The 16,220-nt window shown below is 47.5% G+C and overlaps 1 pseudogene across 1 annotated transcript; it reads left to right on the top strand.

The window, feature by feature from the left end:
• The first annotated feature begins 989 nt into the window (after positions 1 to 989).
• On the top strand, positions 990 to 6,616 carry LOC308564073 (protein SPATA31F1 pseudogene; annotated as a pseudogene). The gene is made up of 2 exons: positions 990 to 1,088; positions 3,114 to 6,616. The product of its transcript is annotated as a protein SPATA31F1 pseudogene (transcript).
• The last annotated feature ends 9,604 nt before the right edge of the window (positions 6,617 to 16,220 follow it).

The raw sequence follows: 16,220 nt of genomic DNA, 5'->3' as shown, positions 1-16,220 counted from the left end.
ACACTGCCTGTGAGCTGGCACAGTTAGTCCCTGGCTCTGAAACCTTTACGCACAACCAGACACACTCATCGACAGACTAAATCACTTCACAAGCTTCCCCAAGGCATAAAAGCCTTTGACACTACACCTGCCTTTTGAAACAGAAGGTCTTTGTGATGCTGTCTGGTGACATGGTTCCATCCTCTGTGAGGCGGAGATGACAAGGCGGAGCATTGGGGGTCATTAGGCACTAGGATCCTAAACGCCTAGATATAGGGATGGCTGGTCTCCTCATGCTAATGAGGTTTAAACCATGCTGAACTTTACTTTTGTTCTTTGGAATGTTGGATATTTCTTATATACATATGGCACCATCTTCATTATTATCTTAATTATCTGGCAAGTGAAAAGGAGTTACCATAGATTAAGGTTGGAACCTAAAAGGAGCTGCCGCCTGGTAGGGAAACATCAACACCACAATTGAACTAACTGTTAGATAAGAAGCTTTTTAAGATCTGAGTCCCTTCTTGCCTTTCTCACCAATTTTTATACCATACAGTCAGCTACTCTAATATGGTACTTTTCTCAGAGCCTTGAAGTAATTTCTTACCAAGCCAGCCCTGTAGTGTATTCTAATTGAAACATCAGGGACCTCTCTTTCTCCCTTGGGCTGATCCTGGATGAAATGGGATCTACCTCACTGGATCTCAGAAGACATCCCAATATGGGAGTTTCTTCTGGTTGGTGGACTTAGTAAGCAAAAGTAGGGCTGTTAGAACAAATCACTATCATTTAATCTATTCCACTACCCCTCCTATGTTATGCTTAGCCCCCTAAAGAACTTGCCCCGGGAAAGGGGATAGCAAGTAAGGAATGTGGAGAGCCTTGGAGTGAGGAAATGAAATGGGGTGAAAAGGGTGGAGTAGGGGAAGGAAATATAAGGGAGTGTATTAAATACAGACATACATAGAAAGGATTCCAGAAATTAGTAGTTTTGTCTCATTATGAACATGAAAAAGAACATGATGTCCCAGCTTCATACTCTAACTTTTTTGTCTCTAAGTATCAACAAGAACTCAGGCAAAGCGCTGGAGATGCAGCATCAAGAGGTAAAGTCCCAGTCTCTTCTCTGACTCCCCTCCACTGTGGGCGGGGTTTCCATGGATTTTGTCTCCCTTTCACCTCTGGTGCTGGGAACAGGTGCTCTAACCACTAAAGGTTCCAATTCCTCAAGGTGACAAATTCTCCCAGAAGACTTCCTTGGGTGGGAAATCAGAGCCTGGGAATGTTCCAAAATCCTCCACCTTACCCCAAGGAATGAAGAGTGAGGAAGTAGTAGCGGGTCCTCAGCTGTGCCATTTACTAGTTTTATGACCCTGTGGAAGTCACTTCATCTGTTGTCCTTTATCCAACAAATGGGCATCTGAAGATCATGCCTCACTCACAGTGCAGTGTGAGGATCTAATGAGATTAGGTCCTGGACAGCACATCATAACTGGTTAAGTTGTACCCAGACATGCCCTAGAGCACTGACTGTTGGGGCTTTCAGGCTCTTCTCATTGAAAGGCCTTCAGCTGCCTATAGGATGTCCCTGAATCCTCTCTCATTCCATGTAACACTGTCGCCTGATTTCTCAGCTAGGAAACATTCCTGCAAAGAAGCTGAGAAGCCATGGGAGCTGCTCTCTGTCATGAAAAGGTGATCGCTTGCTCCCTGTAGTCTCCCAACTCCAGCCTGGACTGTGATGATTTCTCTGCTTGGCCTGGGCAGGGATGAGGAGAGGGATGATGACTGGGAGGGAGTCAGACACAGCGGAGGTTGGAGCACTGGTTGAGAGGGTTGCCAGGGCAAAGGGAACTCAGACATCTCAGGGAGAATAAGTCTCCCAGTTCTACTCTGGGCCAAACTTGCAGTGCTCCTGGAATTCAGAATTTGACTAGTGCTTAATTCATAAAAGTCACTACATGGGTTTGTACTCAGCCAAAAGACTAGTTATCCAAGAGAATGGATAAATATGTGCATAAATAAGTCATCATTGTCATATCCTCCTTACAGCTACACCCTTTCAAGGACAGACCCCTAGACCTTGCTGACATTACATGCTCTAGTTCTGTCTTCAGGGAGCCCAGTTCCTGGGACAGCCTTCAGCCTGGAGCTTGTCATCTCATTTTCTTCTTAAGAGCTCTAGAGGATGAGATTGGCTCCCAAGAGGTATTGTGTACACCTCACAGTCCACTGAAAGCAGAGTTTCCACAGGACCTCATTTCCCACAGCTTGGAAATTCTGAATACCAGGCTGTAGCGATTTTAGTCCCAAATGAGACTGAGTTCAGGGTCTACCTGGTAATGGCCCTGGAGATGCCCCATCAGCTAACTCTTGGCTGCCCATCCTTTGTTCCCTTCTCTGGTTAAGCTTCTCAGCCCAGGTCAGCAGAGAACTCACCCACCTCCCAGTCGCTCATGGCCCTGTGTTCCCATGGGTTGTCTGAGACTTTGCCCAACAGCCTCAGACCCTCAGCCCAGCACACCATAACTTGCCAAGTGGCAATTTCCTAGGAAGAAAAGTAGAGTAAACACTGGAGGGGGAGGGGGAAACCCCAGGGGGTACAGGACTAGGGAGGGCAAGGTCAAACTTCAGGCCACAAGTTCCAGAGAGGCAGATGTCACTCTATCATTAACAGTTGCCATGTTTCCTCTTCCAGCCAGAGTTGGCTTCCTCAGGAGGGAAGTGTGCGGAGGCTCCTGTGTGCAGATACCTGCTGCCAAATCTGCAATGCCATGGCTCTGGAGATCCAGCGGTTGCTGGTGGGTGAGAACACTCTGACCTCTGCAACTTCACTGGGAGCGTCAGTAGGCTCCCTTTGCCAAGAGATTTTGTCCAAGTCCAATGTGTCTTTTGAGCAGGGTCTGGAGCATCATTCCACATGTTCTCAAGAGCTCTCAGTTCCATCTGCTACACACACAATGTCACAATTAACGGCTAAGAAATACTTTACCCAGTCCGTAACACGGTCAGCTGGCAAATCAGCCAATTCAGTGAGTATGCAACATTGCTTGGCTGAAAATGTCCAGCTAGGACAGAAATTTCAAGTGCCAGGTATGCCCAGGGTGCATAAGAATATGTCTTCTTCACAGTACAAGGTGCCTAGGATTCCATTGAACCAGCAGGAGGGGATACAACACAACCTCAACCTTGTGTACCGGAAACAAGGTCAACAGCACTTGCATCCCCAGGACCCTCTGCTGACTCTGAACCGTGAAATCACTGCCCTGACACATTCTATGGCCTTGCCTATGGTCACTATCCTCCCTACCCACCTGCCATTCTCCAGTCCTGAAGTCCTGCATCTTCTTGAGGTACATGTAAAAAAATGGATGCATTTCCAGAGGTGGGGGCTGCCCAGACGGGTAGAGGAGTCCCTGAGGCAGCTTATGCCAAACCTGCCATTATATTACCAACCTGTAAACAAGCAGCCAGTTTCTTTCATCCAAAATGACATTGCTGAATTCTCTGTAGAGAAATTTGCAACCATTTCCTACCAGACCTGGGGTTCATGTATGGCTGGCCAGGCTACCCAGGCATTCTGGGTCTCTGAATGGTCCATTATAGACCCAATACAAAGACACCACTACCAGCAAAACCCAAACCATGTGGCTCTTGCCTTGCCCTCTCCAGCCCTCAAAGGCTTAAGTGGCCTCTATTCACTTCATGGGCAACAAGCTAATGACACGCTGAGCCGTTTAAAGCAGAAATATGTTCAGTTATTCTGTGGTCTCCCTTCTCTGCACAGTGAGTCTCTGAATGACACCTTCTTGGGCTCTCAAGATAACCTGACAAACCGGACCATGTCCAAGCTAACCTTGAAGGATCCTTTTCTCTTCAAGGAACTCTCCTTCTTCCCCGTGCAGCCTAAAACTGCACCCCAGTCAGCCCCACTCTCTTCCCCATCAGCCCCAAATTGGGTCATGCCATCTGGCCATCAACAAGCTCAGATCAATGTCCCATTTCTGACTCTGGCTGAGTGTGAAGCCTTAGAGTGGCACCTGCTGCAGAGGCAGCTCCAGCGTCAGTGGGGTTTGCCAGTTGCTTTACAGAGAACTCAGCACACCCAGAGCCCCATGCAATATAAGTCCTGTCACAAAGCACAGTCTCCTAAGATTGTGAAAACTTCCTGGCCAGGGCAGTCCATCCCTGTCCTCACAAGGGAACTGTTCTGGCCAGAGCATGCCCGGAGGCTGCTGGAATTCCACCTCCAGAGGCAGTTGATTCACCATCGCTGGGGTCTGCCCCAGATGATCCAGCAGTCCTTCCAGTTGCTCCTGTCCCCCACTCATCATCAGACTCCATCCTGGAGCAGCAAAACCCTAACCAATGTGAATGTTTCCCAACCCTCAGCTCCAGAAGCCACTGGTGCTGGTGACCATTTCTCACCCTTTAAGGACACAGTGTCAGTCCTCGTGCCACACTTATTTGACCAGGTCAAGGCAATACTGCAGAGCCACATCAACTCCAAATGTGGGCAGATCCATGAAGGCAAGGTCCCTGTCCATGTGTATAGGTCTTGTGAGTGCATAATTCCTGGGGGCCTCACAGTGGCTCCCTTCACCTGCATCCCAGAAAACAAGAACCTGGAGCTACAGGCAGCAACCCACCCTGACCTACAACAGAAGGTTATGCCCTGGATGCCAATAGGCCTTGATCAGCAGCAACAGACCTCAGAAGATGCTGTCACTGAACAGCCGGGGCTACCCCAAGCCCTGTCCAAGGAAGTCCTTCAGAAACTGGAGACAACTTTACGGCACAAGTATCTGGCCTTTTTATCAGGGCTCCCTCCTCTTTATTACGTGGCTCTCTCCAAGTCCATGGTGCCATCAACAACTACAAAAGTTACAATCACAGACGTGGTTCCTGAGGCTGTCAAAATCTTAACAGAACCTCTGACTCAGATGATCTCACCTGAAGAGCAATGTCTAAGTCGTGGGCCGTGCTTTCAAGATACCAATGAGGCTTGTGCAGAAATTGCAGATGAGGTTCAGTCTGAAGCACAGGTGGAAGGAATGATTGAGATGGAGCCTCTAGAAAGCCAGACAGTGTCTGCTAGGCCCTACTTATTCAAGAAACCCATCTTGGCCAGACTAAATTTCCATCTGAGAAGGAAGATCCTAGAGATACAATGGGGAATTCCCACAAAGGCAAGGGAGTCCAGGGAACAAACTGTAGCCATCCCAGAGGATATATCCACTCAGGAGTCTCTTGGGAGTCTAAACAACCAAGGAAAAACATTGCTCCAGGAACTGCTTATCACACCACACACTCCCCATGCCCCAAATCTAAAATGGCTCTACCTTAAGGAACAGCTGGTCACAGAGTTAAAGGCAGTGCAGCAGAACCCAAAGCAGCCTAGTTCCAGAGTAGCACCTCATGGTTCTGTCCACAGTTCCTCCAAGATGTCACAACCCAGTAGAGACACGACAGAGGGCCCAGTGCTTTGTGTTCAGCTGGAAGCCAGTGTGAAGAACTCCAGCCTGGAGGAGCTGCAGAACCCTGAGTCCCAAAGCCCTGGCAAGAGCAAGGACCCAGCCCAAGTCCCCACGCTGGCTGAAAAGAAAGAGGGCCCAAGGAAACCTAGATCTGCAGGAAAATGTGGAGAAGGAGATGCAGGGTTTACACTCTCCTCAACAAGAGAAAAAAGCCATCCTGTTGAAGCCCTGAGACCAGATGGGATGCTCCTGAACAGGACACCCCAAAGTCCCTGGCAATGGAAACATAGCTTTCACCTTGATGCTCCCTGCAGTTCCCAGCATCACCCTCAGCTTAATCCCCCAGAGCTTTCTCCAGGAGACCCTGGGGGTAAAGAATCTAAGGAGAATGACCTTCAAGACAGTCAAACCAGGCTCAATGTCTGTCTCAAACAAGCAAGGATTCCTAAGAGTGCCCAGACTGTGGGGCCTCTGGGGTCACAGGGCCAGCCTGTCCTGGGCCAACTCATTCAGCATAAGCTATTACAGGGTCAAAGTTTGCAAGGTCAGGTTTTTCAGGGGCAGGTGCTACCAGCCCATACTCACAAGAAGCCCAGCCTTCCAGAATTGGGCTTGAGAAATAAGATGAAATCCCTTCTGCAGTATATAAACCTCAAAGCAAAAGGCAAAGGGCACAAAGACTCCATGTTTTCGACGGCTGCAAAAGTGGCCAACACCAGAAAAGACAATGTAGAAAAGAGGTTGGCTCCAGCCAAAAGTCCCATGGAGCAAACTAAGATAGAGAAGAAGACAAGGGAGGACCCCAAAGCCCAATCTCCCCCTAGTGAGAAGCAGGTGGACCTGGCCTTGGATAGCTCCCATTTCCCACACAATAAGCTCAGGCACCGCTCCTGCTCCCATCAGCTCCACTCTGCCTCAAGCTTGGGTCAACCCAGCCACTGCCTTCGGCACTGTCCTCAAGTGGTTTGTGCCACCCAACCAGGAACACACCCTAACTCTCTCACTTCAGAAGGAAATGCTGGCCTGCTCAAGAAGACCCAGAACAGTTGAAGGATTTTATAGGCTCCTCCATGTCTGCAACCCTTGAAGGGCTAGCTACTGTCCTTTTCATTAATGTGAAGGTAAGGCCAGGTGCCACCCAAATACAGTCTATATCTCTAAGCAAAGAGTTGTCTGTCTGCTCCTTCCCTCCACTGTGGTGTGTTAAGGGAAGGCATGAGGGAGGCTAAAATGTCCTTCCTACCTAGGGAAGGAGCTTTAACCCACACTTAAGGGGGCTCAGCATTCCACAGACTCCTCCCAGCCCCACCTGGGACAGTGGATGAAGGAACTTGAGCAGAGAAGGAAGGCCCTCGTCTAAGGGCATTGAAGGTAAAGGTCAGACTTGAATTCTATCATGGCTTCCCATGGTATCCTTGGGCCCAGAGGAGCAATGGGGACATGAGGATAGTACTGACATGAAGAAGTGTCTGGGAGTCCCACAGGCAAAATTCACTGTTGACTTCTATCTATGGCCACATCTGGAGAGGAGCTTTTTAGAGAAGTGCCACATGCTCCAGCCTTGAGGAGGTGCTTTGTATTTATCAAAAGCATGTAGCTAATGTGGCGGACTGTCAAAAGCAAGTGATAGAATCTCCCCATCTCTGCTCCCTCTTGGTTATTGGTTAGAGCTTTCTCAAGAACTCATCTGGGAGTCTGCTGTGGCTCTCTTGCCTATATCCCACCTCCACTGCCTGTCATCTGCATGGAATGAGTGAGTCCTGGAATGAAGATCACTGTAGGATATGGAGAAGGGCTTGTTTCCCACCCCCAAGGGCAGGTGGGAGGGAGGCAGGGAAGGGAGCATATAGACAAGCAGAGGTTTGAGTATTTGGGACAGAAACTGACATGTTCTGACCACGGCACCTAAGGGAACAAGGCCAATTTGATTTGTACTCTTAAGGAACCTATTGCCCGGAAACCAACCCAAGGTCAAGTGCTTTAGGAGGAGGAGGTGAACAAGCATTGAGATTAAGACTTTTGCCCAACGTGTGTTGACGAGCAGTGAGTTGAGCCTTGTCCAAAGGCAATGCAAATTAATTCAAAATCTGAACACTCACACCACACTCCACCAAACTGTTTCCCTAGATCAGGAAATGGTATAACTATATATCCAAGTTTTTGCTCACCCCAAACATGGTCAGTCACTGGGTTCTAATCTTGATATCTCTCAACCCTGCCCCTCTTTATTTTTACTACCTTAGCTCATGTTCAGTTCCTCATTCGTCTTTACCTGAATAATTACAATAGTGTCTATATACCCAGCGCTTGGGGTAATGGCTGGCACATAGTAATACCTTAATTAGTACTTGGATTGAAAGTCTGGACTAGGGAGGCAAACAAATCATTACGTTAGTATGATAAGCACTATGAAATGGGGGATCCTGCCTTAAGAGAAAGTAATCTGCTATTAAAGACCCCAGAAGAATCACAATATAAATGGCCTTCATAAGCCTCTTATGTTTAACAATGAAAATATGTGAGTACTTGCTATATGCAAAGTACTACATATAGCAACACAACAATGAACATGACACAGGAGTTGCACAATGGAGCTCATAATCTCATGAGATAGAGTGTCACATGCCAAAATTGTCTAATCAACATACATACTTAGATATCCAATATTTATTTCAAAATTAAAAACAACTCCTGATTCCCCACCCACCACCATCACCTAATCACACATGGAAAACATGCTACAATCACAGCATTCACTATATCAGTTAATGGCAACTCCATCTTTCCACTTCTTCAAGACAAAATATTGCTGTCAGCCTTGACATTTTTCCCTAACAGTCTACATGCAATCCATCAGTAAACCCTTTTGTGTCTACCTTCAAAATGAATTCATAACATGACCACTTCTCAATCCCTCTGCTCCTATGATTACTGAAGTCGCATAACAATCTTCCAGCTTCTTCCTGAAACCACACTTTCAACAGCCTATTCTCAACATGGAAGCCCGATGGTCCTCAGGGAGGGTACTGGTTATAGATGATTGCTTAAATATAGACACTAGGTAGGTAGATAGATGATAGATAGATGATAGATGATAGATAGATAGATGATAGATAGATAGATAGATAGATAGATAGATAGATAGATAGATAGATAGATGTAAAACAATGGGACTGGATAAGATCACAAGGGAATGGCTATAAATGTGAAACTAAGGACCAGGCTCTGGAACACTCCAACATTAACAAATGGAGGGGGGAGTAGGAAAAATAAGTAGAGACTGAGTAATAACAGCCTGTGAGGTGGGAGGAAAACTAGGAGAGTGTGGTATAATGGAAGCCAAGAGAGGAAAGCTTTGCAAAGAGAAAGTGAGCATCTGCATGAAAAGTTGCCAATCAACCAAGTAAAATGAGGACTTGGAGTTTATTATTAGATTTAACAACATAGAGATCATTCATGACCTTGAAAAGAATAGATTCAGGTGGGTGATGGAGGGGAAGGCATGACTGGAGTAGATTCAAGAGAGAATGGAAGAGCAATTGGTGATAACTGCTTCAAGGAGTTTTGTGCCACAAAAGTGCAACAACAACAAAAATGAAGAAACAGCACCAAGGATTTTTTTTTAATGTAGGAGATATAGCATGTTGGATGTTGATGGAAAACATACAGTTGAATTGAATAAATTGATGATGCAAGAGAGCAAAGGGAGAAGTTCTGGAGCAATGTCATGGTACAGAAATACAGGATAGGAATGAGTCCCCAAGTCGAGTGGTTGGCCTTAGTTAAAAGCACAGACACTTCACTGGAGTAACTAGAAGGTGACATTAATAAGGGATGACTTTCTATATCAAGAGAAGAAAGGTTTCCCCACAATTCAAAGAGAGAGGTGAATAAGGAGCTGGGAAAGGATCATGGCAAGGAAAGGGGCAATACAGAGAGCCAGGACCAGAAGTGGAGAGGAATTCTGGAAGCTACTATGGCAAGTTTTGTTTTGCTTTTAGGGCCTAAGAATTCAGTAGCAGTGTGTGAACCCAGGTGGGGGAAAAGTGGTTGAAGTTGGTGATCATATGTGTGAAGCAGTTGCTCTTGAAACAGTGGGAGAGATGGCAGAGAAAGCCAAGCTTAGATGCACAGAGCATGAGGACAAAGATGGGGCTTGAAATAGAGAAAGAGAACAAGTGTGGTATCCTAGTATTTACCCAGGGACCAGGGCTATTTGGGGGCAAGAGGACAGAACCAGGAAACAGACAAAGAGGCTGGCCTGACAGGATGAGATGGACATCTTGTATCTCTCAGGTGGCATCCCTGCATTCCCACCTTCTGACCTACTGTAGAGGAGCCAATAGCCAGAGAAAGCACAGGAAGCGCTATCACTTCATTATAATGTGGTAAGGGGGTCTGTGGGGAGCCCCTGCCTCACTGATTCCTAATAAATCCAGGATTCCCTTCCTCTGATAGGACCCCAGCACTTAGCACAATGTATTCACTGCTAACAGGATGCAGAAAAGCCAGAATGGGAAGGAGCAAGAGTGGTGATGCTGCTGCTGTGCCTGATGGATGGGGGGCCTAGCCACCAATGTGATTTCCAGGATGAGGAGGCACAAGGCCCAGGCCTGCTGAGCCAACACCCTCCAGGTGTTTTCCTGAAGCATCCTCAAAGATCATCGGAGGTCTTGGGACAGGAACATCCTCCCTGCCTGATGGGAGTTGAGTGGAGAGCTACAGAGTAAGGAGACATGAGGCGCAGAATGAAGGCAATGACCAGAAAGGTCACAGCAGCATCAGGTGGGAAAACAAGGTTAATACACACACATCCTAGTTTACGGGAAGTAGGCCCTTCCCATGGTCCCCCATAGGCTCCTACTTGCCCCAGAGCAGCATGAGTTCATAGTGCTGACCAAAGTCCAGTAACAAAAGGTTGGGGACAAAGAGATGAGCTGGAACTAAGACCTCCATGATTCTCAATTCTCAGCAAAGCCAAGAGCTGAGAAAAGATAGGGTCAGAATCTATGACTTCATGCAGGATGTTGTTGAGTGATGAAGCTTTGATCATCCTATCCCATAACCCTGGCATAACCTCTACACTCAAGAGGGATGAAATCAGAATTAAAAGCCTGATTAAGGGCACAAACTCAAGAATTTACTACTTCAGAATTGGTGGTAGGTGCTAGGAGTACATCAACGCTTGTTTAGAAACACTCAAGTTCATCTCTGGCTCTCTGAGGTATCATCATGTCACGGTGAATGGCTCTGACCTTCTCTTGATCTCTGCAGAGGGCACTACAGAACTCTAGGGAGGGAATTTCAGGCAACTGACCACCAGCAGTGGAGGATAGTGGCTTCTCCACTAAATTACTTCTTCTGTTAAACACTGAGCCCTAGAGGATAGGGACATCTGCTCCATCTTTGTACCTGCTCACCGCAGCCCAGGCAGGGAGGGCAACAAACACAAGATGAGCACAGGAATAAACCCCATGGAGACTGTTTCCTACACCATGTGAGGAGGGGCAGGGCCTCTGCTCTTTACCAGCCATCCAAAGCCTAGTGCTCCACCTGGGCTCAGGGGCCCATGGCATAGGCCAGGGCTGTGAGAGAATAAAGGACAAGAATGGCCCCTGTGGTAGCTGCAGGGAGGGGGAAGAAGGGAAGACAACTTTGAGTTCAGGTGGGGATATGAGGGTTGAGCACAATGCAGGCATAAGAGATGCTGGGGAACACAGAGCACCAGAGCCCTAACAGGTCTGGCTGGGCTTGCAGAGGACTGTCCATTCTCGCCTCCAGAGACAATGAGGCCAGGACCCTGAATACTTGGTCTGGATGAGAGCATGGGGAAGAAATATGGGGCCTGGGAAGGGGCCAGATCTCTGTTTCCAGAAGGAGGGGTGGGTGTTGCCAACTGGCCCCCTTTCTTGCCTTGCCCCTCTGCTGCACTGTAATTTCTCTGGGTTCATGGCCAAACAAGAAGCATATTGGGGACTTTCCACACAGTATCACTCACAAGGTCAAGCCTGCACTAGGGGCAGTAGGGGCAAGGCCCTGGGCAGGCAGCTAGGCCCATGGGAATCCAGACGGCAGCGGGAAGGAAAGGGAAGCCATTCCTGTGTGAATAGTGCTAGCAGCTGGGGTGCATCAGGGGAGAGGGCCAGAGTAAAGTGAGAGGCCAGGCAGAATCTCATACACAGCCTAAGACACATGGGCACAGACACACAGACACACAGACACATAAACAAAAACACACAAGTTCAACAATGCCACATGGAAACTAGTTCAGAGTTACAAGAGATGTGTCCAGGAAACACACTTACATAGACTCGTGAACACCCGAGTTAGATATGCTCGTGCAGGCACAAGCACACATGCAGACACAAAGACAGCCTTGCACACATGCACACAGACACACCCATCTTGCACACCCACAAACACAAATGCAGTCCAAATCCATCACTCAAAGCTTCCTCCATGAAACCTCCTCAGCCACCTCAGACAAGACTGTTTATCCTTCCTCTAAACTCTGGTTTATCATTTCTGCCCCATTGCTTGTCCTTTGATAAGGATAGTCTTGGATTCACATGCATACCCCTCATTTCAAAAACTTGGCTGTGTGCTTCTAAAGAACTATCAAGGTCAGCAAGTGAGTCCACTGTCCCCTCTAGCAGTCCTATCCTTCACCTACACATCCATCCCATCCCCACCAGTGTCCCCAGTTTACTGCAGAGTCCTGACCCCCAAGCCTCTCTGACACAGCAGACACAGACTCTAAGGAAAGAGTAAACCAGATAGACACACCCTATCAAGGTAATGCTGCTGGGTGTTACCCCAATAATCTTTACCTGGCCCTATGCTTACCACCTCCAACTGTAACCATTGCATCATTGCTAGTCTAATAGAGCCCTAATTCTAACCCTAACCCTAGGTCGCTATACATTGTGTAATATCAGCACTAAGTACACAAATATCATGCATTTAGGAAGGTATGGGTCATTTGTGCTCCAGTAATTCAGAGGCTCCTTCAGTAACAGCTGCACAGTCATCATGGCAGCTTGTACCTGGAGGGCTCAGTGCTCACATGAGAATCCAGGAACACCAAGGCGCCCAGGCCTTTGACCTTTGTTATAATGCCCACAGTAGCCCTGCCCACCCCAAGCCCTGTTCCGGGACTAGCCCAGCCTCTGGGCTGAAATTCCTGCCATATCCCTCTCCAGCTCCTGCCTGCCAAGCTGGGAGCATCTGTTGCCCTGGAAGCCCCCACAAGGCTCTAGCATGGGGCCAGAGGGAATGTGGCCACTTCCCAATGTGGGGTTTTCCAGACTCTTGCAACACCACACCTAGGACCCCTCCCTCAGAGCCTGGCCCAGGTGCTTGTCCTAAAGAGGTATTGGGCCTTTTGACACTGGAGAGGAGTAGAGGGTGAATTAGCATACCTTCTCTCCCCACATTCAAGGTCTCAATCTGGTGATATGGTGTGTTTGTTCTGAACTCATCTGTAGAGGTAAAGCTGAAGTCAGCCATGTGTACCTCCTTCACCCCTCACCTCTCACCCTGAGGCACTGAGACCTCCAGTGCAGCACTCCTCGGCTACCCCAGGGACTGTCAAACACTACCTAGGTTCTCTCAAGAGCTCACCAAGCCATACCTTCACCCAAATGACTGGAATTCTTAGGTGAACACTCACATCTCAGGTATGTAGCCTCCTGAGTCTCTGAGTCCCCTTCCCCAATGTCTACATCTAGTCTGGCATGAGGACCAAGGAAGTGCTTGGTTTAGGTCTGCAAGCTCCAGACTCTCACACCAACCTCTAAGTTCAAGTGGGCCTGTGAAGTGGAATGAGCCCTGACCAGCAGCTGAAGGTAGAGGAATGGCTGGGTAGCTTACTTGGGGTCCCAGAGAAGGATAACAACTCCTTTCATAAGCTCAACCCCTCTCCTCATAACTGTATCTATACCTGTATTCCAATCCATTCCAGGCTTCTCTCCATGCCTTCCTGTAATGCCCCCACCTCCACTACATAGGTTCAGATACCTACAGCCCAGTGTGTGGCAGGAACTTGCTTTACTCTCCTGCTCTGAGAGTGGCTCTTTTCAGCCCTGGCTTTCTGTCCAGTCAGGAATCTATCCCTGGCAAAACCCCCACATATTCTGTCCCTTCTCTCAGTGCCCCTAACTTAGGTTCTAAGTGCCAGTAACAAGCAGGGAGGCTCCAATACTTACAGGATAAAACATCTCCCCTAAGCTGGTCTACCACTACAGGCTCAAGTTCAGAAGTAGGGACTTAGGGTAGATCCTAGGAAGAGCTTCCTGAATCAAAGAAAGGCAGTCAAGGATAGAACCTAAGGGAGCTGTGAACACCATCTGACAAACAAGAGGCACCCTTCCTCCCCACGATGGCATAAACAGGGGAAGGGGGCAGGATGTCTTGGGACAGAGAGGGAACGTGGGATTTTAGAAGAGGAAGCAGGAGAGTCCCCAACTCTTCCCTGCCATGTTTTCTATTTTTCCACATGCTATACTAAGCCAGAAAGTGCCATCTCTCAGGAAGGTTGGGGGTATATCACTCCAGCTTCCTCTTTACCCAGATCACTTTTGTTTCCATCTGGAGTTTGGAGTGGGGAGTAAAATTGGCCCAGGTGGCTCTCCCAGCCACACCCAACCAAATGCTTGGAAGTACCTGGAGGACTTAGTAAAATTACAGATCCTTTGACTTTATTCTGAGGTTCTTTTTAAGATGGCTAGGGAGTGGTGCCTCTAATTCTGTATCTTTAGTAATTTCCTCACTTAGGAGGAGGAGAGGGAAGAAGAGGAGACAGCCTCCCTCTCTCCCATCTACAAAGGAGATTCTCCCTTCATGGAGCAAGAAGGTTGGAAGCAATAAACGATATCTAGGTTTAAGCTTGAAGCAAATGGCCTCAGGAACAGTGCCATTTAACTCACCTATCAGAGTCTCCAGTTCACAATTCCCCCCAAACCAAACAGGAAACTGATCCCCCCTAACCATGGTAAAAAGAAAGAGAAGAACTTAAAATTGCAGCTGTCAACTTTGAATAGTGCTGGACCTCCAGACCTCATTTCAAGGATTGTTGATGGAATTGAAGACGGAAACAACAGTGAAGAAAGCCAGACTTTTGGCTTTGGTTCTGAATAGATCAGGCCAAAGCCCAGAATTTCTCTTCTTGGATATCCAGAGATTGGAGCTGCTGTTCTCTTCATCAAAGTAGAAGAGACCAAGCAGCAGATAAAGAAACTCACCAGTCAGGTTCCTTCTTGATGCTTCCAGAAAATTCTTGATTTTTGCTTTTGCAACTGCTTTAGTTTACTTCGAGTGCAAGGAATTGACTCATACAATTATGGAGACTGAGGAGTTGCAATATCTGCAGCAGACAAGATGGAAACGTAGGAGAGCCAATGGTGTAGTTCCAGTTTATATTAAAAAATCTGAGAACCAGGAGAGTGAGTAGTATAAGTTCTAGTCCAAAAATCAGTAGGCTTGAGACCCAAGAAGACCTGATGGTTCAGTTTGAACCTGAAAGCAGAAGACCATACCCCAGCTTAACAGTCAGGAGGAATTCCCTCTTAGCCTTTTTATTCTATTGAGGTCTTCAATTGGTTGGATGCAGTCCACCCACATTAGCAAGTGAACTGCTTTACTCAGTGTACTAATTCAAATGTTAATCTTATCCAGAAACAGCCTCACTGACAAACCCAGAATAATGTCCAGTCACCCCATGGCCCAATCAAGTTGACAAATTAACAGATAAAATTAACTATCACATTCCCAAAATAATAATCTCCTCACCTGATTCTGAAGTATAGCTAAGTTTAGAAACAGTGGGAAAAAATTTAATAGGTTTTGATTCTGGAATCATAAATGCCCCCCAGATCCATGCTATCCTACCTCTCTGGAACCTCTTCAGAGACAGGCTGCTCACTACTTAATCACTTCCGCAGAGGGTAGGGCAGGTGGGAATGGGAAGATTGGAAAGATGGGAATTAAAAGCTTTCTCACACCAATATCTACCATCAGACCAGGTAAAAAAAGTTAAAAATCTTACTTCCTTGTTTTTGCCCAGTCCTGTCCAAGAAATGCCAGCCTCTTGCTAGCCAGGGCACTCCCTACCCTGCGTGAGGTCTCAACCTGTTTTGAAACCTCAGAGTCCAGAGCTCAATTATCTCTCATCTCCTTTGCTCAGATTCCAGCCCCTCTCCTCTGTGGGCCTTGGGATAAAATATCATGTCCTCATCCCATCCCAACAATATCTCCGCCTCCAATCCTCACCTCCTCTGCATCCCATCATCCCCTGAAGCACACTATTATCATGGGCACAACCTTTCTGTCACTACCTTGGACCTGGTCCACTTACTACTGACTGGATCCCTCCCAATCCTTCTCCTCTCCACATCTCCCTGTGGTCTCCCTATCCTCATACAAGCTATTCTTCAGAAAGTTGGGATAAGCCTGGGGATGAGGGGCATGCTGCTGGGTTTAGCACTCTGGGAACCAGATGGATTTTCTAGTCCTAAAATGGTGACTCTGGGGTCCCAATCAGTTTTATTTATTTTTAATTTTTTTATTGATTTCAGAGAGAGAGAAACCTCAATGTGAGAGAGAAACATTGATTGGTTGTCTCTGGCATACATCCTGATTGGAATCGAATCTGCAACTTGGGTATGTGCCCTGACCAGGAATTGAGCCTGCCACCTCCTGGCGTACAGAACAATGCTCTAACCAACTGAGCCACACCTACCAGGGCCCCAATCTGGCTTTAAG

The sequence above is a fragment of the Miniopterus schreibersii genome, assembly GCF_964146895.1.
Source record: "Miniopterus schreibersii genome assembly, chromosome: 11".
Taxonomy (NCBI): Eukaryota; Metazoa; Chordata; class Mammalia; order Chiroptera; family Miniopteridae; genus Miniopterus; species Miniopterus schreibersii.
The sequence above is the reverse complement of the archived record's forward strand: the minus strand, read 5'-3'. Positions and strand labels throughout refer to the sequence as shown.